Raw genomic sequence first — 24,133 nt, forward strand, 5'->3', positions numbered from 1 at the left:
AAAACCTCGTGCGCGGGACCCGAAGTTTAGGTCATATGGATCTCTGAAGTTTTCGGATTGAGCATCTGAACACTTTAGGTCTAGCTGTCAAAGTTCGGATCACACATCTGAAACTTCAGTTCCTACATCTGAAGTACTTCAGATGTGAGAACCGAAGTTTTTCGGATGTGAAAACCGAAGTACTTCAGATATAAGAACTGAAGTTTCAGATGTGTGATCCAAACCTCAACAGCTGGACCTTAAATGTTCAGATGCTCAATCCGAAAACTTCAGAGATCCATATGGCCTAAACTTCGGGTCCCACGCACGAAGTTTTTTTCTCCGTGCAAAACCCCCTGTCGCCACCGGCCACCCTTTCACTGGGTGACCCCAGCGTCCCCTTTGTATCCTTCCAGGAGGAACCTAATCGAGCATATCTTCTTCGGCAGCCCCCCCTCTGTCATCCGTATGCTCCATCCGTTTTCGTAGACACATGAGTGTTTTTACGAACGATCCATGCAGAACCTAAAGTCCCTAATTACAAAATTCAGTCCAGTTATGCTTCAAGACTCATAAAAAAGCTTCGCGATTATCGACGCTGTCTCCATTTGGCTGCTCAAATTATCCTCATCTACAAAAAAGATCGTTTTAGAGCTATATTTATTTAATAAAAACATGAGGTAGGTTACGGAGCTTATAATACAGTCTACCCCAGTTACCACACCATTCGACGCGGTTTTCTTTAAGGCGGATGACAACTCGGTCGCTTGTTTTCCATTTACTCAGCGCTTTATCCTCAACTTTCTCGGTGAAACCTGGCGGTCGTCGCGTCACCGATAGTGACGCAAAGAAGATGGGCGGTCGAACTGGTCACTGGATCCTTGAAACGCGTCGACATAACTCGTAGAGTTGTAACCCTGCAGGGTTTTCTGGCATCGGGCGAGCACTCATGTCTCGTCGCACAATGGATCGGGTGAATGGGGGAGGTCCGACAAAATTTGGAAACTTTAAAAGCTCATAGCTCCGTTCGTACAAAACTGTCAGGTTTTAAAAGTGGCTGCATTGGTTTCTTCGGGAAAGTTTCTTTTGGGTGCACTCCTTAAAATTTAAAATATGACGAATTAAACGTCAATATTTGCGGCTTTCGTTGAACATTTCATGCCCGACCTCGCTAATTGACTCGATCCACTGTGCGTCCGTGCTCAGCGCTGCCTGCAACTGCACTCCATTTCATCCAGCTGCCGATATCTCACTTGCAGCACCAAGGATGTCTGACTGAAACGCCCCGTTGCCATCGCTCACCGGTTAAATGAATGATTAAAATGTGACAGGATCTCTGAGAAAGGACCTTGTCGTCCGACAGAAAATTCGTCGTTCCCTGGACGAGGAAAAGTATCTCTATTTCAAGGTACCCAAATCGAATCGTATTCGATTCTTGTTTTTACACGAAAAATAAAGTCGTCCGAAATTTCGTCAATTTTTTTTCTTAGAACTTCAGGACGCCACATTTCCCTGAATTCATGAGTTTTTAGGGTTAAACCACCATTAAAGTGTCCAGATTTTCCTCTTCTTTACAGCAACTAACTCATTTTTGTAGTATCAGATCCCTTTTTACAGATACTGTCACAAATTGTCCAGAGCAGTGCCATTGAGGAGGGGAGTAAACGAGAGACGAGAGTTTATTCTTGATCAACGAAGGAAAATGCATAGACATGTTCAAAGTGTTCTGATGGGTGGTAAGGATGAGGTCCAATAACAGGAAAAAAAGAGAAATAAATTTTAGATCCAAGGATCATTAAAAAATCGCGTTTGGACTTCTGAGGCAGAAAGACTTATGTAAAAAATCATAACATCGATCCAAAGTTGGGTAATGATCATGTCATTTTCTGCGCTAGGGGTTACATCATGGTTATGTGTTGTTGATGAGATAACAGAGTGGTCAAAGCGAGGAAAACCTAGCAAAGCCTGGTGAAGGCCGGGAAAAAGAACAAAAAGACTCACAAGTTAGGGAAAAGCTGCGTATCCGGAAGTGTCGAGTTCGTGCGTGCGTACATGCCTACATGCGTTCATGCGTACATGCTTACGTGCGTATACATGCGTCCATGCTTACGTGCGTATACATGCGTACATGCTTACGTGCGTACATGTGTACATGCGTACATGCTTACGTGCGTAAATGGCTCGATTGTTAAAAGCACCAAATAAACGTATCTACCAACCAACCATGCTTACGTGCGAAGATCCAAAATTTTCCCTCCACTTTCTGATTCCATACCATCCTTTCAAAGCGCTTTCGTGAAATCCCTCTCTTTCAAACGAATTAATCTCCAAATTTAATGTATTCTTTCCTTGTCCTAACTTTTAATTTTGTACTACCTTTTGTGACCCCTACTTTTTAAATTTTTAAATTCTGTACTATATTTCGACCTCTCCTCTAAGGTGTTAATGGCTCAATTGTTAAAAGCACCAAATAAACGTATCTACCAACCAACCATATGTACATGCTTACGTGCGTACATACGTAAGTACATGCGCACATGCATCGCATCTTTAAGCTTCAGCTTTTCTACCAAGCTAGATGAATACGAGCTACTCTATTTTTCAAAAAATGTTTCTTGCAACCTTTTTTTTTTTTCCAATCCATTGATATTTTCGATTAAGATTCAAACAAGGTTTTTGAATAAACTTACTCATTTTCGCGGAAGAATGCTTACTTATGAATTTTCCTGTCCATTTTCGTTTGATATTGGAGTCTAAGGATCGACAGTGACATTTTCCGTTTTCGAAGTTACCCACCCTTTTGGGCCCTAAGTGCTACATAGTTCGAGTTGTCCATACTCTCCCTTGTATAGGTATTCTAATTTAGAAGACCCACGGAACACGCTCCTGCAGCGATGTAACCTTGAATCACCCTGTATACTCGCGACCAAAAAAACCCAACCCCACGCACGCGTACCTCCGATTACACATTATCGGTCATCTGACATGATGGCGTATCTCAATTCCCACATGAGCCCTGAAAAGCGTAGTGTTAAATAGGGAACAGGGCTCACGCGGTATTTGAGGTACGCGACGGCTTCTCGCGCGAGCCGAGTGCATCGCGGGCGCAGCCGAGAACCGAGATCGGTCGCAACAAGTTGTTAGCACGTCTCGCCGATTACAAAATGGTCAAATGGCGAATGGCGAATGGTAAATGGTAAATGGGCCGTCATGCCGGATGCTTAACCGCAACCGCGAACCGGGCGCCGTTGCCGAAACCCCCGGTTTTCGGCCGAGTTCCCGCCCGTCGCGGGGTGGTTTCGTCGGTGGCGAAATTCGGCAACGGTGGAGTGAGCCGTGAACTCCGCAATCGATCAAATCCAGCGGTGTTGTCGTCGGGGACTCGGCCGGTGTGTCAACCGGTGTCGCGTCGTTGAGCTCCGGGCTGATTATCCGAACTGGATCGCTCGATATCTAGGAACTATGATTATTGAAAGAAAAGGGGAAAAAAATCGATTTGAGTGAATCGGTTTGATTTTTACCGGAGGAGGTCGCGGTATCGCAATCGGGCGCGATTACACTTACTAGGTTTCGATTTTTACGGTCACGACAGGATGGGAAAGCTCCCGACAGTATGTTTTGTCATGCCCGTCAACACTTTTAAAATTGGGTTATGTTTGATCATCCAAAATATACATTCCATTTTTAAATAAACCTAAAAAAATTGTTGTGGTTTGCTTACTTATTTAGTATACATATTACAGCCACACTAAAAAAAGAAAACATTTTCGGGCTATTTAGACGTATATCGGGCTCAGAGGTCGAAAGTTTCGGGTGCTGGAGTCGTAGCTTCGACAGCTCCGGCTGCTACGCCCGGAACTTTTGGCCTTTGAGTCTATCGTGGACGATATGTCTACATAGCCCGTAAGTACGGCTTCCTCTGGCGGAGTTTTTTTTCAGTGCAGTATATTATAGTATTTATAGCTAGTAGAATAATCCTGAAGTTTAATCAAGGAAAAATTGGACGTGTTTTTTTTACTAAAATTGAAAATTTCATCCATCGTTCATCCAGGACCTCGAGAGAGAGACCTCGGTCAGTTAGCCTTTGATTTCAATTCAAAAATTGCAGAGACGAGCACGAATAATCGTGCGTTAGTAAGCTCCGTTAACTAACAATTTTAAAAAGTTTTTCAAGAAGTTTATTTTTCAAGATTGGTTCGATAAATTAATCATTTCTCTGACCATAAAGCTATAGATGAAAATGTGTGATTAGGTTCGTTTCATCAGTAATTTGTACCGTAGATATTAGCCAGTGGTAGTAGGAGAGGTAGTAGCAATAGTAGTAGTAGTAGTAGTAGTAGTAGTAGTAGTAGTAGTAGTAGTAGTAGTAGTAGTAGTAGTAGTAGTAGTAGTAGTAGTAGTAGTAAATAGTAGTATAAATCCTGATAAACTTCATGCTCTCTATCATTCCTACCCGCTCGTTCAAGTCTCCGGGAGCCCTAAATCGACATCAACGCTTCGATACTCGGAGAGACGGCTTAACTCGTGGCATTTTGGTCAAATACCCACTTTGTCGGCAACCAGCAATTGTGGTCGAGGCAATCAGCATACTTCTACTGTGAGAGCGTTCATTTTCGCCGGATCCTGATTGTGAGATTTGGATGCTCATCTAAAGGAGTGCTCTTCGGCAGGAATATCTCATGATTAGTTTCTGGCTGATTAAGTGAGGATATACGAGGTTCTCTCGTTGGCTTAAGACGTGAACTCCCTGCTGTTTTATGTTTCCGATGAGTCCGTGCTTTATTTGGATAAGCCCTTACATTCAATAGTCAGCTTTGGTCGTTGTGCTTATGATATGTGCATGTTTTAATGACCGAAGACAAATTAATATGGCCGCCCAAACGCCCAAATTCTATGTCCTTTACCAACAAAGAGATACGTCCCGACGTGATACGTCAGAGGAGCGAAAAAATGACCTCCGGTCCATATCACTAACTCTAATGACATACCGTCAAAGTTGAAGACTACTGATTAAACAATTACACACCTACACTTATTGCCTACACTTTTATCTATAGTTCTATAGCATATAGATCGCTTTTTTTCAAGATGGTTCACCAAAGTGAGAAATGTCAATAAGGCTGTGGTATTGGGGTAAAATTTCTTTACGGAATTTAGGAAGAAAAGGTACAAGTCAAAATTTTTTTCTGTGTTTGTCTATAGCTTTGTCTATACCTATTGTCAGCCCCCAGGCTTTAGTGACTCGCTTAACTTCAGCTTTAGCTTACAATCAGCCTGAGCACGATAGGGCAGCACTGCTGGTCACACTTGCCTGGCTGCGCGGGTGAATCAGCTCAATCCCCGACCAGCAACTCGAGGATTGGGTTTGCGATTGCACCGTCGCACAGTGGATGGAGTAAATTGGAGAGGTCGGACAAAAGTTGGACACTTTAAAAACGCTTATAACTCTGTTTATACTCAACTTTGAGGTTCTAAAAGTGGTTTCATTGGTTTCCTCGTGGATTTTTCTTCTTTCTGCACCCCTTGAAATTTAAAATGTGATGAAATTAACATCAAAATGTGCAATTTTAATCAAAAATTTCATGTCCGGCCTCTTAAATTGACTCGATCCACTGTGCGGTGGCCGGGAGTACCGCAATTACGCTGATAACCAGAGTCCATTTGTTTTGCCTCGGTTTTCCTCTCCGTTCCCGCGTTTTCACGGTCCGCTTCCCAGTTCCTTCGATGCGTCATCGCTCGCCCCCCCCCCCTACCCCGCCTAGAATGCCCCCTCGGCCCTGGGGTCCCGGGGTTATGGACTGATTCAGATATACGTCATCGAGAAGTTTCGATTCTACTGTTCGCGGGAAAAAAATGGGTAGTTCCTGAGCACAATTCCCAACCATCGAGCTAAAATAGTGCTGCTGGTTGGTTATTGTAATTGATAGACGAAGTAATAGACATAGGAGTTAGAGTGAAAGTAAAAATAAAAATACAAAAGGGCAAAGCGAGCGAGCCGTAAGGTGAAATCGGGTGGTTGCAATGGTCTGAGGGGGTAAGAAATAGACTAACCTTAAAGGCAACTCTTGAAGGTTATTGTACCACGGAGGTCATAAAGTTATTGTGATTGATAGACAAAGCTATAGACATAGGATATACAGTGAAAATAAAAAAAAGACAAAGGTGCCAAGGGAGCAAGCCTATAGGTGGAAGCGATTGGTTGCAATGGCCTAAGGGGGTGAGTAATAGACTAACAAACGGCAACCAACGAGAGTTTCAATAGTTTGACCACCTTTTAGTATATAGCAGCCTCCTGTTTCAACCATTAGAATCGGTCCATTTTTGCTTTGATCCTTTGTCTAACGATTTGTCTATCGATTTCAATAATCGATCTGCTTGAGTGCACTCTGCTGCGTTCTATGCCCTGTAATCCTAGAGTATGAATACTATTCGTAGCGTTGCAGAATTAATGCATTGCTGTTTACATCGAGGTATTATTCAATTTGGCACTTGTCGAAAAATGTATCTGTCGCAGGCAAATAGTGATCAAATAAGGCAGTTTGACAAATGATCAGGTGAACAGTCAAATATTCTAAGATTGAAATTCTGATTATTTTCCATCGTACGATGGTAAATAAATTATTTTTAGTGCATTGATGGGTATTTGTCTCGAAATTTGCCGCATGTATGAAATGCAGAATTTCTTTAATGGTGACAGTTAAAATATATGTGGATCATCTGAAAAGCACCTATAACGAAAGCTCATAGATTTGATTAATTTTTACTCTGTAAGTATTGGAAATTCAGAAAACCTTAGTGGAAAACATACAAAAATTAGTGCAAAACTACCAATTAAAATTTGAGCCTATCTGCCTTCTTAGCATGTGATAAAATCCTGACAATACTATGTATAGCTGCGATATACCCGTCGTACAAGTTCTCATATTTAACAATTTTTGTACCATCCTCTGTCTCTCGATTAGTCGATAATCCTCTATCTTTCAAACGGACTATATCTCATGAATTTTCCCTCTGAATTTGCATTTTTATCCCTGAACAGTTTAGAAAGCGAAATATATCTCAATGCCCCGAAAATCGAAAATCCTGTAATTCCCTGCACGTTCTGGCAACTCTGTTCTGGATCCAGGTGAATTTCGCGCATCTTGCTCCGCTTCCTCTTGGTGGTCCGTCGGAAGCGGGTAAGTGCCTGGCATTTCCGGCCGTTTTCGCGCCGCTGGTCAAGTTCGCGAGTTCGCGAGTTCGCACGTCTCACAGTGAGCTCGCATCTGATTTGCGAAGAGGTTAGGCGCTCCAACAAAAATCGATCATTCATCACAGTTTCAAATGGAAAAAGCTAGTGTGCCAACCTGCAGCAAAAACTAAATCAAATGCGTACTTAACAAACGATGAGTCGTAACGATTGGACGTATTTATGCTTAAGGTGATTCGATGGACGTCATTTTGTGTGTCAGAGCGACGTGCGATATATCGCATCGATTTGTTCCATAATTTCAGCTACTTGTCATTTGTTTCGAATTTTGAGATCGCACTCCTGTTGTCATGAGACTGAAGGATTCATGTAACAAATTTGATCAAGGAATTCAACGTACTAAAGGCGTGTTTTTTTCAGAGGAAAAATATCGCATTCGATAATGATATCGAAACTGCACTCGAAGGCGATATTTTTCCTCTGAAAAAACCACGCCTTTAATACGTTGAATTTCTTGATCAAATTTGGCACATGAATTCTTCAGTCTCGTGACAACAGAGGTGCGATCTCAAAATTCGGAACAAATGACAATCAGCTGAAATTATGGAACAAATCGATGCGATATATCGCACGTCGCTCTGACACACAAAATGACGTCCATCGAATCACCTTAATGGAACTGTGTGCACGTGGAAAGATGGAGTGTGCTCGTTAGTGCTCGGGTCGTAAGAATAAATGGGGATTTTAAAGCGCCAGTGACGTCAGTGGCAACGAAGTCGTCTCCATTGCCGTTCTTGCTTGGCTTTAACTCATGAGCCCTGCCCACAAGGCTCTTGTCACATGCCCACGGCTCACGAGTTAGCGCTCAGTTCCTTTTGATTTAATGTCAAATCCCGCTATTTCATTTTCTCAAAAGGAACTATACCCACTTTTACATTGTTTCTTATCCAGCTCACCACGAGCAAACCCCATCTTTCCACTTGCATACTTCCTTTTTAGCATAAATAGGTCCAATTATTGTAATAATAAATTATTCTTGACGATTAGCGTACATGAGTTGAGTGCCCTTTTAGGACCTAAAAACTCTATCACACTGAAAAAAAATTCTCGGCGTTTTTACCAAGGTCCGTTGGTACCTTTACCATCTCACTTTTTCACCAATTATTGGTAATTTTACCAAGACAGCCTGGTAAACTTACCTAAAAACCGGTATTTTTACGGTTTTTTTTCAGGTAAAAATACCACTTTTATTGGTAATAAATTCCCGGTAATTTTGCCATTTTATCTCGGTAATTCTACCATAGTCGATAAAAAATATTGGCGTTTTTACGTTTTTACCAAGGTCCAGTAAATTACGGAATTCAAATTTACCGAATTCCGTAAATACAATTCAATGGTAATTTTACCAAGAAAAAACTGGGATCAAATAGAACCCTTAATTCTTGGTAATTGTACCCTTTTCTTAGTAAATACACCGAGATTTTTTTTCAGTGCACCTAACCTCCAAAATTCCAATTTAATTCAAAATATCCATACACTACCATGTAGATATAGCATCCACCTTTGGCCACTGTGCGATGCCTGTGGCGTGCGCTATCGTAATTCGTCGCGGCCTGAGACGGATGTCGAAGACTTCCCCACCCGCACTATCCTACCGGCCGTGCGAAGAAAAAACGTCGTATGAGCCTTCTGACATCGCCAAATTCCCTTTTACAAATCAAGAATTTCCGGAAAAATTTCCGAATATTTCTCTTCCGATTTTTCCGAGAATTTTGATCGTAATTTTATCTTAGTTGTCTGAAAGTTTCAAGGAGGAATATTCATAAATATCTTAAGAAATAAATATTTTCTTAGAGGAAATTTGGCAGTATTTGAATGCTCTTACAGCGTTTTTCTTAGCACGGCAGTATCGCTGCTAAGAATAACCGCGGAAGAAACGGCGTGGCGCCAGAAAAGTATTATTTCCCTTTTTTAGGCAAGCCACGCGCTTAAACCACACGATCATTTGGAACGCAAAAAAATGCAGTTAAAATCAGCAAACCTTCCGCGGTTATTAGTGGTGAGCATTACTCAGAAAAATAAAGATTTGCGTGCAGGAATGTTTTGATAGTTGACTTATATAAATTACAATTAGGCAATGAAATGCTCAAATAGACATGTCGCTATCAATAATCACTATAAAAGGAAACCACCTACGTGTCATTTTCTGCCATGGTCTCATTCTTTAGGCGTAACTATACTTTGCGATTAACCCTGTCGTCTATAAAACTCAATGTTTTCCCATGCTCATCTCAATGTGTAGTTACGCCCCTTTGTCACCCTGGTAAAAATTGGCAGTAGAATCTGTGTTCCAAAATACCATAGACCTACAGCCGGCTGTAAGATTTCCAATAGCTTCTATAGCCGGCTACACAATTTCTTATAGCCTTTTATAGCCGATGGCGATTGAGCAACAGCCAGGCAATAAAGTGTATGCTAAACGTTACTAATTACGGATGCTAGGACTTAGTGAGTTTTTGGAATACTGCTCTCTTTTGGGGCCGTAGTATGTTGATTTATTTTGCGAGGAAAGCACCGTACTTTTGATGGATGCCTGCCATTCCTAATATATTAGAGCGCCTTCAGTTTCGTATGATACTGTGCAATACCTCTGGTGTGAAATAGTTGCGTCAAGCGCCATGGCAGGCGGGCAGCCAGCGCGACACACGCATTGGCGCCTACAAACCTAACAGGGATACTTCACGCGTTGCGCAATGCGTGAAGTATCCCTGTTAGGTTTGTAGGCGCCAGTGCGCCGCTGCTCCGCTTTGTGTTAGGCTCTAATATTTAATCTCGTGGAGTCAGCGTTTTTCAACTCATGACTTTGAAATGTTTGCACACTCTGTATGGATTATTCTCATTTTGATTGATGAAAAAAAATATGTAGTAAAGAAAAATATAATGTGCGTTTTGTAAATATTAAGGTGATTCCGTACAAACTTAAGGATTTACAAAGCACACGAATTTCTGCACAATATCTTTTAGCCTTTTATAGCCGATGGCGAAAAAGCGACAGCCAGGCGATAAAGTGTAAAGCCCGGCGGTAGGAACTATAGCCCGGCAGTATAATTGTTTATCGCTTCGTGTAGCCCGGTCGTATGATTTTTTCCACTTTCTACAGCCAGCTGTATGATTTTCTATCGCCTTCTTCAGTCGGCTGTGAGAACTCCTATGGTATTTTGAAACGCAGCTCCTATCGCCAATTTTTACCAGGGCACCCAAGCAACGAATTAGTGATACCTACATAACATTTTGCATGAGCAGAAAATTTTAAACGCATTTTTTAAAACAAATCAACCGTTTTTTTTATATTTACAATTTAAAAACCAGCGTTTCAAATCCATGTCAAAGCAAACTCGGTTTAAACTTTTTGCCCTGAACCGTGAGTAAAATGTGTCACCCTCTTTATCAAGAAGCGGAGCGTGCACCCTCCCCTCGCCCAGTCAGAAATAAAAAAACTGAATCAGTGGTCTTCACACGTAAGTCAATTCTTAGATGAACTCCAGTTCCCGTGTATTTTATACACCCAGAGCTCATACAAAAACGGCCTCGCTCCTTTTTTAAAACAACCAATTAAACCGCGCTGGATGCGATTCAGGCGTAAACGGAAGTCAATACCTGCCCGACGGCCGACCCTCTCACAGGTGCGTGACCTCTGCCGGCATGACGTCACCCCCGTGCAATATTTGAGAAAAGCCATAAATTATTCAACTCCACGATGAGGGGTGACAGGATAGGGGGGTAGCTACTCTTCCGGTAAGTTTCCAACCCCCTAGCTGGATGCCACCCTCTCGGCCGCGAGTGTGCCCCGTTCTGATGAGTTATGACTACCCTCCAGGTCGCGTTCTCACTTCTTTCGGCTTCTTTTCGGTCTAGACGGCTTGTTTCACGGCGGCTTCCCCCTCTAAGAGTAATTTAGATTTCCTCCCTTTTGGAACACCCGCTCTTGCTTTCTTCGACACTAAAATGTGACGGAGGTTGACAAAGGACCGTGGTGGGTCTTTGACTGAATTTTGAGAAAAAGAACTGGCACACAGTGAATCGAGTCAACAGGAGAGGTCGGACAAAATCTGGAAACTTTTAAAACTCATAACTCCGTTTATACAAAATTTTGAGGTTCTAAAAGTGGTTCCATTGGTTTCCTCGAAAAATTTTCTTCTAAAAGCACCCCTTGAAATGTCAAATGTGACGAAGTAAACATCAAAATTTGCAGTTTTAATAAAAAATTTCGTGTCCGGCCTCTTTAATTGACTCGATCCATTGTGTCGTATTCTTTAAATAAATTCGTCTGTTTTAATTTAATTTCTTACAAGAATATACCTGTGTGATTTAGTCCGAAGTGTCGCTGATTTTTCCACGAGATCAGAAAAAATTAGTGAAAATTTCAGTCAGAAATGCTTAAGATTCTCCGAATAAAATGCAAGCTGCGAGGGAGAATTTGGCAACATTGAAATGCAGTCAGGTTCTTTCGTGAGGGAAAAGACGGGTCCTTTGTGGGTAACTAATGGATTTAAATGAGATGATCTATGAAATGAAAGTAAAGAATTCTATGTGTATTTTCTGTTCCAGGTGATGTGCCGTTTGGAAGTTCGAGAAAAAAGATAACTCAGCAAATTCTACATTTTCTCAAGTGAGTTTCTACACTTTACATTTTTATTCAGACCCTTTTAATGAGTCAGTTGCGCTGGTCACAAAATGGTATTTTGATGCCTGATTCTTTTAGATTAGCCAAAAATATTAAGATCCGTCCAAATCGCAACTTCCGACGTTCAATATTAACCGAGATATCGCTTTGAAAAATTCCGTATATGACGTCATCAACCGCGGTAGTGACACCCTTGGTTTCTTCCACCTTGCTGTCGCCGGAGTTTCACGTTGAGTAACCAGTGCAAATGTGCGTCACACTTCTTGATGAAAGTAAGGTGGAAGAAACCAAGGGTGTCAATACCGCGGTGGATGACGTCAAAAACTGTACTTTTCAAAGTGAGATATCTCGGTTAATATTGAACGTAGAAAGTTGTGGTTTGGGCAGATCGTATTATTTTTAGGTAATCTACGAGAATCAAGCATCAGTATATAATTTTGTGACCAGCGCAACTGACCCATTGAACTCTCCAGTTCCAATTATGGTGAACCTTAATTTTGCCCTCATTTGATCACCAAAAATTCAAGGCGTAGCCATCTTTTGAGGGTCGGAATACGGAGAATTATTTAGAGAATCGGGTTGTGCCGATTTTCGTGCAAATTTCGGTAAATTTTTTCCATAGTGTGAAGCAAATTCCTTAAAATTTTCAAAGGAATCAGCAAAAACGTTCTCTCGTAAAAAATTAAATTGCACAGTTAAATTTGGCAATAGCTGATGTGGCTTGGCTCCTTTCTGTTAAACGCGGTCCAACTATTGTTCGGAAATTATGAAGTGGAATACAGTAGACTCTGGATTATCCGGCTTCGTATTATCCGGAGTCTGGATTATCCGGATCGATTTTGCAACCATGTAACTACGTACGCATTCCGATAAGTGAGCGGATCCGCGGAGAAGCGGTCGCAAGGCATATTGGCGCCTGCAAGGCTGAAGGAATACTTCACGCATTGCGCCAAACAGTGAGGTCGGCGTGGAACGCATTAGCGCCTACTAGATTGCATAACTACTTCTCGCATTACGCCAAACGCAGTGCAGTCGGTTAGTTAGCCTAAAACGCACATTAGCGGCTACAAGACTGCATGAATACTTCACGCATTGCGCGCTTTAATCGTTATATTGTAATTTATCGTTGTCGGCCACCATTCACAACCACCATTGAGTCGTTCAGTTTGGCGTTAACCTTTTAAATTCGTGTTGGTATGTACATGATGTATACATAATAAGAATACTGTGGTGTTGGTTGGTGGTGTTTGTGTTTACTATTATTATCCGGATTTCTTTTTCATCCGGATCGGGCCCGGCACCAATTAATCCGGATAATTCAGAGTCTACTGTATTTTTCCCGGTGTGTTGAAGCTTAGACCAAGTACGTTCTTCTCATCCGATGAAAGTTAGCAATCGTTCGGTGTAAATTCAAGCCATTCGAAATTTATTCAGCCTTCGAGTAAATTCTCGAATGATAAAGAATGCCAAAAGAGGGGCAAATTCCTAGCGATTGTCCTTACCAATCAAATCTTGCGACGCCGAGCGAGTCTCTCAATTATATCACTGCCGCAACAGAGACAATATATCTGTTTCTGGTGCTCATTGTAGCCGTGGAATTTCAATCCGACCGTTGGTGTCGTTTGCTCCTGGCGTCACTATTCATCGTCCTTTGAACAAAGGGGACTTCCAAACTTTACAATTGAGATCTATCCACGGGTGACCTTCAACCATTAACCCCTCAAAGCAGCAAGGCCACGACGAAGTTAGGAATCGTTGTTGGCACTTTCTTCTTTTTCTTCATTTCTGCCGCCTCGTGGATGCTCCATCATTGCCACGTGGTTTTTTGAGCTCTTTTCACTAAAAAAACTCGAGGAGGGGGGGGGGGGAGGGAGGGAGGTAAAGTTAAAAATATTGATAAAAGAAACAAAGATGTTTGGCTCAAGCATCATAATTCTTACATTTACCGCCAAAAAATTTTTCATCTTGGTTCAAGCTGAATTTGTCTAGGAACAAGGAAAAAACTCTCGCGATAAGCAAAACAGTAGATTAAAATAAACAGCGTTTTCTTGATTTCAGAAAAAATATTTAGTAAGTTGGAATTTGTGAAAAGCATATTTCGAGCGGCAATTTTTAGATTTTTCAGTTAATTCTTGGGAATTGTGTATTGGGAAAGTATCTTTACTTCGGGAAAGCAACTGTTCCTTGACATGCATCTCTTGATTACGCATCATATACGTTTTTAATACCATGCGTGGCGAAAAAGTCTTTCTGCGATATCCGCTTTTCCAGAAACGCGACAGCCAGAGCCCAGATTCCTGGTTCCGACCACCAAAATTTGGTAAAACGGCCGCCAGCTGGAAAAATTATGGAGAGCTGTCAGAAATATATTGCCAAATTTTCACCGAAAAGAAAAGATGCTGTAGTAACATCCCGGATGTTACGTTTGTTACAAAAATGTGCGACAACTCTTAGATGTTGCTATTAACACTCTGGCAGTTAACGTAGCATGATAGGATGCATGTTACTTTAAAAGCCTGAGTGGTAATGACAACATCCAAGAGTTGTCGCACATTTTTTTAACATCCAAGATGTTATTTCAGCACCTCTTTTTTTCGGTGCTGGCAACCGGGACCGAAATTCCGGGTTTAAGCTGCTGGGCTTTCCAAGGTGCGGATATTACAGAAAATGTTTGTATCGTGTGGTCAATGATGAGGACATCTGATTGATACGATGAGAAATCTAACTGACATTCCTCGACTATTACTCGACTTATCAGAAGATTTTGCTACTTAATATGATTTCCAGTAATATAGTTTAATGTCGGTGCAACAAAATATGTTTGTTGCATACAAAAGAGGTTACCGATTGAAAATTCCTAAAAATTTCGACGAAGTCTCCTAACAATTTCTCTATAAAAAGTGCGCCAAGGAGAGATCTGCATGTTTTAGGCACAGGCACCATTATATTTCCATCTCTTAGTCCCATAGTTCTTACTAGTTTAATCATGCGTCTAACAAACCCTCTGAAAAACTCTTCAAGTCAAGTAAGTACTCAAAATAATCTCTTGAATTCACGTGCCAATAGAATGGGGCAGTATCACAGACTCACTTGTTTTGATAATCAAATACAAAATTAATAATTAAGTTCACTGAGGTGCCAAATTTCTACTTTTAGCATAATAGACGCAACAATTTAATTGGATCATTCATACTTCGAACTCCGGGATTTTGAAAACCCGCCACATGACGTCATCCACCGAGTTGATGCTAACAGTGGTTTGTCTGTCTACCATTGGCTTACAGTGCAGATTTTTTCCAACAGTGATTGCTGTGCTCAAAGGGGCAAGGTGCTCAATCACGGCATTTTACACAAATCGTGCATCACTACCATGCATTTATGAACCCCTCAAGCGTGTTTTAAAAAGACAGCACCTCCGTTTATATTGCGAGTAGAAAAATGGTGCTAAACATTTTTTTCTCTGATTCGTGAATACATTTTCGACTGATTTTTGTTTTAACATTTCAGTCAGAACGATTGATGATAAACGCTCACTTGATTTAACATCTCACACCAACGCTTAGTTCATCTGCAATAATTCTATCGTGAACTAAAACAATGCTAACGATATCTGACTTCACCAAAAAGCTCTACTGACGCCTGTGTAAAATCGTGGAATTCAAATTTTTCATGTTTTTATCTCCGTGTAATCAATCATTGTGTCTTTTTTGCTTCATCAAGCCCAACACTAACAGTAAAGTTTAATGTGACAACGATGTCTGCATATGCCGGGGGCGTTAAAGTACAGAAGCTCCTCACCTGATAAAGACGCATATCTGCTACTGCATTCTATTTTTATTACCGTTCGTTTTCTTCTACGGTTCGGTCTCTTTAGTACAGTAATTTGTATAAAACGCCGTGCAGTATCTCTAATTTTTTCATCCTCCCCGTTAAAGTGACCATTTCTCGGAAAATTTATAAATAGCGATCAGTCAAAATTTTATATAATAGTAAAAATGTGCTTTATTAAATTCCATCTTGCAGTCTTGAAAGTTGTATAATATCCTTTAAAGGGTCCTTGCGATTTCCACGAAAAAGATAATATCATCCGATTCCCTTCTAAATAAATATTCTGGGAAAATTTTAATTATCGATCCGTCGTAATTTTTATTGTTCCACGAAATTGTATATTAATGTACTATGCTCGGACGCGTTATCATGTGAGATTGTTGATATTCGCTAAAAAGTCCTTGCAATTTCCGCGAAATTTTAAATCAAATTATTTCGGATTTTATGCTTTACGTTCGATTCGGACTCAATCCACGAGTTTTAAATCATGTCTTTCCTCAATTTATGTTCGTCGCTGTCAACCGGCGATAAAGTAGAAATAAGAGAGCACGTGTTAGTTTTGATTTTTTTCGGAACACGTCGCTCGTGTATACACACGTTTGATCTGTAAGAATTTATTCAAAACAAAAAGATTTTTCCTCGTAAAGTTTTATCGGTTCATTATCGTCCGCTCTCTGAGCATGTTTGAACTCGGATCTGGTTTTCTGTCGCACAAGAACTGCGCACGTTCTCGAGATTAGAAAACTGACTCCATTGTGTTCCTCTGTTTCTTCCAGCAGGAAAATTGGGAGCGCAGTTTTTCCGCAAACAGGACCACCAATCGCGAACTCATGATGAGAACCACTTAACTGTCCATTTTATTTGTACTTAATCCTTGACATCCAACTTTTAATGCAAAAACGGAATGGATACAACCAGAATTACTTCAACTGAATTTCATGTTGCCTGGTTTTCTACCGTATTTTTACAGGCAAACAAACGAAAGTAAACAAGGATGATGCCTTGAAACTTTTCGCCGATTTTCCGCAGAGTATAACAATCATATATTCACAAAAAATCAAAGCAGAATGTTGGTCCATTAACTGGGTAGTTACGCATAAATGGAAATTAGGCAATGTTTGACCTTCTTATGCAGATCCTGGTAGAAACCATGCATTAATGTTCGAAAATTCACGTTTGTCCAATCCTAGCATAATGAGGAGCTTTTTTTTTCAAAAATCCATCAAACCATGCATTAGTTTTTGAGTTATTTGGAAATAATCAAGGTCCTAAGTTTTTTCCTCTTCCACACAAGAATACCCCCAAGAAAGGAGGTGATTTTCATGAATGCTTACCTTTAGGGTGGATTTTATTTTTAAATAATTTATTTTTACAGCACTGATTATAAATTTTAATGTTTGCTACTTCCTCTTTCATTTCAAATTCAATTTACGTAGACATTGGGAGAAAATGAACCGAATTGCACCAGAATTTAAAAATCAACCGAGAAATATCACTTTCATATTTCATGTAGATTTGTTCATATTTTTCATATATTTACGAATAATGAACTTCGACATTTATCAATTTACAACCGCTCGTTCACCGTACTCGAAAACTTTCGTGCTGACCTCTAAACTTCCACCAGAAATCTATTTTTGACTCGTCTCCCCCAAGCCGTGATGATAAATCCATGTTTTTTCAAATCAGGAAAACAACGCCGGAACGAACGCGAACCTCTGCAAACATGGACTAATGAACGGAAAGTAATTACCACCCAAACCATGAGCTGCAAAACACTATCCTAATTAGCCTTTCGTTTCCGTATCGATAAGTATGGCGTTTAGAAGGCGCAAAAGTATCCTGCGTCCAGTGGCGTGGCGTGCTTTGCGATGTATCGATCGATATGCCATTCAAACCCATGAAAAAAAATCGATTATGAGGGCGTTTGCAACGAACACCTTAATAATCGATCTTTTACCATAGCTTCAAATGGGATAATATCGATACGATTATCACGCCTCGCCACTGAATGCGTCATGCTCGTACTCTCGACTCGGGAAAAGTTTTCAAATTCAACCTTTAAATTGGACGTATTAATGCTAAAAGGAACTATGTCTCACGCAAATCCTATGCAAATAGTTCCTTTTAGCATAAATACGTACAATCGTGCATTATTTTCCATCGGAATGGAATGATTCCTCCGATTGATTACATTATAAAGATTAAAGGAGAAAAATAGTGGTTTTAAAGAAAGCAAATCGAAGGTGACACTATCAGACCACGTATCTCGGTTTGCGACGTTGCAAACCTCCCACCATACTTATTTTTTACATGAGAAACCACTCAACGTCAATTTGTGAAAATTTCCGATTTTTATTCTCTGTGCGAAGAAAACCATGTGAAAACTTCAAGGAATGAAATTGATTCGTTCTCCGTCAAATGAAATAAAATGGGAGCAGAGATATTTCTGAACACCGCAAATGAGATTCTTGGTCTGGTATTTTCACTGCGTCGAAACATGAAAATGGCGTAGAATGGTACATGGTACAACGCAAAAAATTTGATTTTTCCCCACTTTAACTGTTTTAGGTCGATGACAGAGACAATTTGACCTTAATCGATCAACGACATAAAAAATGTTCACAACTATCGGATAATTTGCACATTTTATGGTCCGTTGATATTCCAGAGCTTCCTTATTTCTTCATTTAACCTCTATACCAAGGCTTTATTTTACTTCAATTACGGCGTTTGACGCCAAATGATCACATTTTGTCGATAACAAATGAGCCATTTTCTCTAGAAACGACGTTTTAGTTTTGCAACGCTTTTCAGACTGTAAACGTTTGTGCTTTATTCGCAATTCAACTATACGGAGGCCTAAATGAAATTTTTACTCCAAAAATCTACCATATGCTTACAGTTTCTCTCATGAAAGTAATTTGAACAACACTGTGGGGCTTATACTGTAATACTCCGGTATCCGCGAGGGTTTACGTTCCGCGAAAACCCCGCGGATACCGAATTCGCGGATACGGGGGCATTGATCTTATGGAAAATGAAGGGTTAGGGTACACGTCAAATGGAAAATGCTTACATTCACCTATGATTTGCGGAAGAAATTCACTAGAGTTGGACGCAAAAATTCGATCGCGGATAAGCGAATCCGCGGATGGCGGGGTCGCGGATACCGGGGTACAACAGCACGTCGTCGTCTCTGCAAGGAATAAAATTTAAAATTTAATTAATTTAATAAACTTTCTTCATTCGAAACTTTACGAGACCACAGGGTTCTTAATTTGAAAATTGGAAACATTCTCCTTTCATTGTTATTCACCGAAATGAAATTAAGGACAGATAATTACCGCTACCGTGAGGTTTTGTGATTGTACATATGTACGTGTTGTCTCCACAATGGAGGAAAATCACCGTGCACTGCTACAGAGTCCGTGAGGAGGCGTGAATGATCGATTATCGATATTTCCACATTTCAAGCTATAGCAAAGAATCGATGATTAAGGTGTTCGTTTGAACGCTCTGTACATCGATCCTTATCCATAGGTTTAAATGGCAGATCAATCGTTATATCGCAAAGCACGCCACGCCACTGGACAGAGTCGATTAGTGACACAGTCAGCAACACTCTGCGGCAGCAAAATCTCTTTAGTTCAACCCTGACCAGACGGAAGCCCGAGCCAAGATGACTCATCATGGTCAAGAATCTCCCTCTCACCCAGACACGGCGAAAAAAAAACTTGGCTAGAGGTAGGCGACGGATAATCCGAGAGAAAAAGGAGAAGAAGAAATCGTGTCTTCGGTGACTCAGATTTTCTCAATTTATAATCCGAACCTCATGACATATCCTTGCACGCATTTCCGCCCAATGCGTGGGACTTGCGACCGTAAATGGTCGATATATCCCGATGGTATTTTATGGGGAAACTTATCACGTATCGAATTTCGATAAACTGACCGAGTCTCCTCGTAAAGCTCCATCGAGACCATCGATTTGACCGTTCGACATATGAGGAGAAAGTGGACGAAGGGAGCTGCTGTGCTAAGGAAGAACGCCGTATAAACACTCCAGAGTTGCCAAATTTCCCCGATTAAAAAATGTATTTTTGAAGGAAGTTGTGCATATTTTTCCTTAAAATTCTCCAAAATTTTAGATTGAGTTGGGAACAGAATTGCCTAAAAAATTAGAAGAAAAATATTCAGAATTTCTCCAGTAAATCCTTTGGTTATTAAAGGAAATATGGCAACACCTGAAGGCTCTTACGGCGTTTTTCCCTAGCGCGGCAGAGAAGCCTATCTACGTGCCTGAGGGATTAACACAACGATTAAGCGAGAAATTCGACCGAGACCAAAAAAAAACCTCCGTCTCTTCCGATTTCGATGCGACAGGGAGATACCGATTGGATGAGCGAGAGTTAGGAAAAACATGGCCTGACTACTCCACTAATGAAGATGACTCACGGTTGGAGAACCCCCCACCGCTAATCAGGGCGACATTATGAAGAGTAATGGGCACTGGAGGGTCAAGCACACCACAAGGAACGGGGCGTGATGAAGCGGCGAGGAATTTGAGCAGCAGGTGGTCAGGAAGTAGAATGATACTCTTGGGTTTTAAGCTCGGGGTAAAACGCATGTTTTACATTTATTAGGACACTATACATGTACAAGAGACATTAATGACTCACTCAGGTTAGTGAGAGGGTTCACTGGAAAAAAAACACATTGGACCTAGAGTCCAGACTCTTGAAAACATTAACAAGAAAAAATACTCTTGATTGAATCAGATTTTTGCTTAAATCAAAAGGAAATCCGCTCAAATTAAGAGGCTTGGTTCTTGATTTCAGTAAAAATCCGATTGAATCAAGAGTATTTTTTCTTGTCGATATTTTTAAGAGTCTGGAATCTAGGTCTAATGTGTTTTTTCTTCCAGTGCTGGAGTAGATTTCTTTCGGTCTTTTTCCTTTGCGGCGAGTGTAAAAACGACTCGAGAGAGGACACTTTAACATCGAACATCAGGCAATTGGAAATTGTAGATACCCTACAAAAAGTACACAAAAGTAGGGTTTTCCGGATTTTTTGACACCCATAAACCGCTTTGACATGCACTCATCAAGTAAGCTGGGTTTGATTTGGATAGGCAACTAAACTAACTAAAAGCGGAGAGTATCACCGGGAGTTGAAGGCGCTCACAGCCGTATTTATGCTTTCGAAGATCTTTTATCTTGATCAATGAAACCTTTGCCATGTCGATGCGAATTATTGCAATTTCACAAGTCATCACGCATGTTGTTTGTGGATTCCTGACAATTTCTGACTGTTGGCGGCTGATCAATAGACTGTGGAAGTGTTCCCGAAAGTTCTTAAGCCGGTATACCGCGTATCCATTCATCGATTCAAGACGAATAAAAGTTAAATCATCAACAATGGGCCTTCAAAGGAAGAAGAACGTCGTATGAGCGTTCAAAGGTTGCCAAATTTCCCTGACGAAATAATTATTTTTGAGGAAAGTTATACGCATCATTCCTTGGTTCTTTCATATATGTTTTAGATTAAATCACAAACAAAACTGTGTAAAAATTAGAAGAAAAATATGCAAAATTTTCCCAGTAAATTTGTTTTTTATAGAAGGAAATTTAGCAACGTCTGAGGGCTCATACGTGGTTTTTCCTCAGCAAGGTAGAACGAAAACGCGGTCATCAGCAGAGGTGAGGTCGTTGCGCGGGTGAAATACTCCACATCGGCTGATGATCAGTGGCGTGGCGGCGTGCTTTGCGATACGACGATTGATCTGCCATTTAAACCTATGGAAAAGTATCGATAAATAGGGTGTCCTCAACGAACACTTTAAAAATCGATTATTTACCACGGCTTCAAATTGGGAAATATCGATTATCGATCATTAACGCCTTGCCACTGCCGATGATGATAACGAGTCCCACCGCGCACAGTGGATCGAGACAATTAGAGAAGTCGGACACGAAATTTTTGACTGAAATTGCAAATTTTGATGTTTATTCCGTCATATTTTGAATCTCAAGGGGTGCTAATAGAAGAAAATTTCACGAGAAAACCAATGAAACCACTCTTAGAGCCTCAAAGTTTTGTACATGTCGCAGGCAAATGGTAAAATCAGGCAGTTTGTCAAATGCCTAGGCAAATAGTCAAATATTCTCGCTAAGATTGAAATTCTGATTATTTCTCTAAATTTAGACAAAATAATTAATCGCCCCCGTAGGAAAAAATTCTATGTAAAAATTTGCATCACAAAATAGTATTCTAAACGAGTTTAGCTCCTGAGTAGACACTTATCTTGAAATGTTCAGCATGTCAGAGAATACAGCGTTTTTAGAATTTCAAAATTTAAGAATATGAGAAGCAATTTCAGAGGAAGAGACAAAAAGAGTTTGTAGGTTTGATGAGATATTTTCCCACAAACATTGAAAACTCGTGAGCTCTCCGCTATAAATTCACAAAATTTTGTAGACAATCATTTGGCTATTTGCCTAGGCATTTGACAAAATGCCTGATTTCATTATTTGCCTGCGACATACACATGAAGTTATAAGCGTTTAAAGTTTCCAAATTTTTGTCCGACCTCTCCTAATGACTCGAACCACTGTGCCGCGTGCGGCGACTCACCGATCAATTAAAGTTCGCGCAGGTCGAACAATGAAATTTTAGTTCACTGAACCGCGGAACGGCCGTGGTCGATGCGCCAACCTGCTGGCTCTTATCTGCCGGTCATCTGTCATCGGCCCCCCTGGCCCCCCGCGGGCCCCCTCCCCCAGCCCATCATCGTCCCCGAACCGACGATTGAGATTGGGAACAACCGGGCAAAAAACCGGCATGGACATCCCAAGGATTTTTTCGGGCCCTTGTCGGTGTTGTCCCCGATTATAGATTTTCGCCCGTGCTTAAATCAGTTTCAGAGTGACATCCCGGGCGTTCGGTAGTTCGTGTGAATCGGAGATCATTACTGTCCTCGATTCTGAGGGATTCGGTAATTTATTTCTACTAAAAATTATTGGACTTTAGTTTGCAATTAACAACTACAATTTCTCGCTTATACATAAAACCACTTATCTGCATAGGGAAACTAATAGCGCGTCTGTTGTTGATAAAATGAGCCAGCACGGAAAAAAATTGAATGTTGCTCAGCATTCATAATGTCAAAAAAAATGTGCGACAAGTATAAATGCTGATTTTACAATAAAAGAAATGTTAGGTTTCCACCGTTAATTGAACGAATTCAAATTTGAGTTAGCATTTTTTTTAAATGTAAAATCATCATTTGATACATATCGTACACATGAACAGTAAAAATGCTGAATCAACATTCAATTTTTTTCCGTGAGAAGTTTTAGTTCCTAATGGACCACTAGACACAGTACGAATGATGCAGGTATGTTCCTTGACCAGAATTTTACGTAGAACACGATTTCTGCAACGAAAATTCTTCAAACAACTCATAACTAAAATACGAACGTGTTTATTTTACATTGGTCACGGGAAAATTGAATTTCTCATGCCCTTCTATAGCTTCTACAATGCCTTTCTAACGCACATAGCAACTCGTTTACTCCTCAAAGTCAGTGCGATTGCTTCGACAGCAGCTAAATTGGTAGAAAGTTGCTGATGATTAATTAAGTAGTAGGCAATTTTATTACGTTTTAATCGGTTTCATGAGTTTCTTCAACTATTCACCGTAGGTGTTCCAAAAGGGTCACGAGGGTCAGACTTAGATAACCATATCAGAGAAACATGAGAGCTGTATCTATAAGTATACACAAACATTGCAATAAATAGACTATAGCGGCGGTCTTGATATAAGATACTCTTGTTGGCGGGGGGGGGGGGGGGGTGCGGAGGGTGGCGCTAACAAAACTGGAGAAAAAATGGCTCGAGATTTGTAAGAATGTTTTCATACCTTCGTTAAGAATACATGGCCACCTCGTGACATTATCTCTTACCTGAAAGTCTCTATTTTTTTCAAATATTACTCTTTAGTTAGTTGATTATTTATTTTTAGACCTTCAGCATTCTAGGCTATTAAATGATGCTCTGCTTTGTGTACCTATAAAAAATCGTCGCTCCCCTAACGTAAGGGCGTATCTCGATTTCCCCATGAGCTCTAGAAAGCATGCATTCATATGAAACACAAGGCTCACGTGGAAGTTAAGATCTAACCTTACGTCAGAGGAGGGACAATATGTAATAATTTTTTTCTCTTGAAAGGTTTTTGAGACGGTTCTGATTCCCATACTCTTTGTCATTCTGTGAGATTGTTGGGAAATTCTAAGGTAAATCTGAAAAATGACTCAGCGAAATTAATTAAAATTCCCTGATATATAGCCTAAAAAATGGAAGTATACAATAATTTTGTGAAGGTCTCTTTGGAAACTCGCGTGTTTTCGTAATATTGATATAGTGTTTTCAACTTTAAGGGATCCGTTTCA

At 40.6% G+C, this 24,133-nt stretch overlaps 1 protein-coding gene across 3 annotated transcripts in view; it reads left to right on the plus strand.

Moving 5' to 3' along the window:
* The window catches only part of LOC109033947 (uncharacterized), a 142,547-nt gene that overhangs the window by 73,880 nt on the left and 44,534 nt on the right, over nucleotides 1-24,133 (plus strand). For all 3 annotated transcript variants that reach the window (XR_002009102.2, XR_002009103.2, XM_019046810.2), the window contains exon 2: nucleotides 11,777-11,837. The gene's annotated coding sequence lies outside the window, so the exon portion shown is untranslated. The remainder of the gene's footprint in view (nucleotides 1-11,776; nucleotides 11,838-24,133) is intronic.

The sequence above is a fragment of the Bemisia tabaci genome, chromosome 8 (assembly GCF_918797505.1).
Source record: "Bemisia tabaci chromosome 8, PGI_BMITA_v3".
Taxonomy (NCBI): domain Eukaryota; kingdom Metazoa; phylum Arthropoda; class Insecta; order Hemiptera; family Aleyrodidae; genus Bemisia; species Bemisia tabaci.